General features: G+C 36.5%; 1 long non-coding RNA gene across 2 annotated transcripts; it reads left to right on the top strand.

The window, feature by feature from the left end:
• LOC118488974 lies at positions 1–2,771 on the top strand. Of its 2 annotated transcripts, XR_004885480.1 has the most exons (3): positions 1–125; positions 1,206–2,491; positions 2,603–2,771. It is a non-coding gene; the product is annotated as an uncharacterized LOC118488974 (long non-coding RNA). The 2 variants fall into 2 exon arrangements; XR_004885479.1 differs by having other exon boundaries at positions 1,206–2,771.
• The last annotated feature ends 938 nt before the right edge of the window (positions 2,772–3,709 follow it).

Genomic DNA, 3,709 nt, shown 5'->3' with positions numbered 1-3,709 from the left:
GAGCAGGAGAAGAAAAAGGGGAAAACCCCTAATTATCACAAATTCAGCAAATTAAAGCCCTAGATGTGATTCTGAGTCCATGCATGTCTCGATTTTCTGATCATCTATGCATTCTTGAACACAAGGTAAGTAGAATTTTGGCGTTTGATGACTTTGAACATGATGGGTGTTCATAAATCCATGAACTTTTGTGAAGTTAGTATGAATAAAGATTAGAAAACACCAATATAACATGATTGATGCTTGAATTTGACTAATTTAATAGTGAATATGAAAACCCACTTGAAAGTGTCATGATGAGAAGGATTATGTAGAAGTTCTATGTTAATTAGTTTAATGATCAAGTATGATAGTGTTCATGATAAGGATTGTTAGTTAGAAACAAATTAAAATGAAGGTTGCATAGAAAATTTATGAAATTTGGTGTTCATGATGGTGTTGATATGTAAGGGTTATATTATGTTATGATGCTTGTACATTATGCTTAATTAGTTGTATGCATGCCAAGTGTTTGTTAAAATGCTTGAATCGTTAGCTAATGCACACATACATTCACACATGTGTAGTTTCAATGTGGTTCATGTTCTATGTAAGAATTTGTGAGAATTATTGTATCATATGGTCTCTAACATGTTTATGATGCTTAGCATAAATTGTGAACATGAATTGATGATGTAAAGTCGAGTTTTAGTTCATAATTCCAAAGATTTACAAAGCTGATTGGAAGTAATTATTGTTGCGCACCTGTTTTGAAAAATTCGTATAAAATCAACCGTAGCTCGGTTTAAGGCATATGATATATGGTTGGAAAGCTATCAGAGCATATTACATTTTTCATGTGAACATATTGAGCTAATTCAGATCGTATAGAGGCGAAAATGGGTCGAGAACAGCTGCTGTACAGAAAGTGCAGCAGTGAAAAGAATGCGTATGGTGAACTCAACATGAATGATTGTCCATATACCCGTTGCCTAAACACTATATGTTGTTTTGGATGAATTATTAGGATTGTTAAGGTGTGATTAAAGTGTCTATATGAATGAAAATGGATCGTGCAAGTATTTTCTTAAATGGGTCGAACGGGTTGACCATATAGTCAATAATCTAGTAGAAAAGTATGTGGATTATTATCAATCTATTTGAATGGCATGTATAACCACGAGGTATAGTCTAATGATTAAAGGAATGAACTTGTTTCCATCAAGGTGTAGCAAGGCTTGGAAGACAACATGGAAAACAAGTGGAAATGGTGACGACTTTCTTACGGGCTAAGGTAAGTGATCTCGATTCACTTATTAGTATGTATATAGAATTTTGATATTTATGAATGTGGGGAAATCATGTATGGTTGTGTAATAAGAGAGAGAATTAAGATAAGTAATTCTTTTTGTTAGACGAAGGTAGTTACCTAAGATGAAGGTAAATTGGTGGGATTAAACGGGTCGAATAAATGTGCATAGGTAATGAAGCAATATGTAATTCGTAAAGACTAAGGACCCGGGGTAAGGTTCTTAGTCAATTATGAAAGGAATTGTTTTACGGATGTTTGGGAACAAGTTCCAAATGCAACGGATGCGAAACGAGCAAGTTATGCAAATTTTAATATTAAAATGGGATGCTGAACTGGGCTTCACCGTAGCTTACGGTGCCCACCGTAAGCTACGGTGGGAGCTGGGGCCCTACTTCTGCCGTAAGGCAGTTTACAACTGCCGTAGGACTTTTGGGGGCCACCGTAAGCTACGGTAGCCACCGTAGCTTACGGTGGAGGTTTATTGCATATGTATAGTTTACGAATTTCTTTGTTTTTCCTTTGATTTCGAACCCCGTAAACCCATTCCAAGCCTCATTAAGCATACATAATGTTCCTCAACCCTACCAAATGGCTTGGTGAGCTACGGGTGAGCATGGATCTCATTCTTAAGATCCAAAACACATCCGAAAGATATTTTAAAAGTGTTTATGATGTGTGAGTAAGAACGGGGTATGTGAGCGAGTATGCGGGGTAATGAATTAAGTACGTGGGTATGCATGTATATATAGATTTCACTTCATTCCAAGGGCTTAAGCTTATAAGTAATCATAAATAGGAGTGAGTATGTATATGAGTTTGTTCGTACGTGTATTTTTATATGGAGGTTCGTAATTAGGATATGTCAGTAAGCCATAAGGAATTATGTATGTGATTTGTAAGAGCTAGTATGTATGTATGATTGTAATTAAGTATTTTATAAGTATGTATGTAAGTATGATGTGTGTGTGTAGTATGTGACCGACAGTGCACATACGGATGTGTGTAGGTACGATATAGTATTAATTGTATATGAGGGAATGGGGCTTGTATATGTGTGTACATAGCCTTAATATGTTTGAGCACTAAGTTACTAATCATGTGCCTTGAGAATGAAATGAGATTGCAGGTATGCTGTGGTAGTCCATCGTGAAGTTTTGAGGAACTGGAATGCAAGATTGTACTCGGAAGGATAATCAAAAAGTCAAGTCTGGCACACGTAGAAAGATTGCGGCGTGATCAATTAATTATGTATGGTAGATTATGAATGTAGATTATCAAATTTTAATGACGTGCATGTTGTGGTGAATGTAGGTTACACGGTCTATCGTCGGTATGAAGTATTGGAGGATTGAAGATCGAGTCAAGGGCAAGAATTGTACGGGAAGAGTAGTCACATAGCTCAAACGCGTATATGTAATTGATGTGAAAATTCATAACGAACGATGTAAACCCTTTAATTAACTTTAAATATTTCTAGTAACGAACCCCAAGTATGATACATGACTAAGATAGAAAGAAATTTTTAAAGGCCCAAGTTTTCCGCTGCGTCATTTTAAGGTATTACGTTTTAGGGCATTACAGTCAAACAAAGATGACACACAAAAAGTGCCACTAAAAACATAAATTAATGGCTTAAAAACTAAATGCCACTAAAACGTGTGTCAGGCAAATATGGCATACATAAAGTGCCACGAAAACCTAAATTAGTGGCATAAAAGCTAAATGCCACTAAAAGTGTGTGCCACTAAATGGACTTTTTTTGTTAGTACATGTTACAAACTGTTTACAAACGTTTATATGTGGTATGGTTAGCTAAGGAAGGGTACTGCTAGATCATGTGAGTGGTGGGTATGACGCTTAAGACCATTAATCCTCGTTGTAGGACCAAGGGACATGAGTGATAGATCTATTTGGGTGTAGCGAGCCCACACCCATGTGGACCGGGGTTTGGCCCATGAGGTGACTATGTCTTCAAACTGAAACCGTGGCAAAATTCTGCTAGGATTGAGTCTTCCTGCACCACGTCACACATATTAATGGCCTTGCAAACCATTAATGATATGTTTTCCTTGTTGCTTTCATACCAGAGTTTGCAAATACATACTTACTTACAATGATTACAAAGATTATTCGAGCTCACACACTAAACACATGAACTCGCTCATGATGTTTTCAAACTACATGTATTTCAGGAAACTAAGTATGGATCTGGCGGGCGTTGGAGTTTTCCAGTGTTTGTTTGGAATAAAAGATGTCATCCGGTGTCGAATGGTTTAGTGTGTGTATCCTATCATGGATAGGATACATATTTCAAAGCCTAGTTTTCATTAGAGTCTTTTAAGAAGTCCTTATGGAACTTAAAACCTGTTGGTGTTGTATTTTAAGCTTGAAGTCTGCGTTTGGGATTTGAGAATAATT

Source organism: Helianthus annuus, chromosome 17 (genome assembly GCF_002127325.2).
Source record: "Helianthus annuus cultivar XRQ/B chromosome 17, HanXRQr2.0-SUNRISE, whole genome shotgun sequence".
NCBI lineage: Eukaryota > Viridiplantae > Streptophyta > Magnoliopsida > Asterales > Asteraceae > Helianthus > Helianthus annuus.
This window is presented reverse-complemented; position numbering and strand designations above follow the sequence as displayed.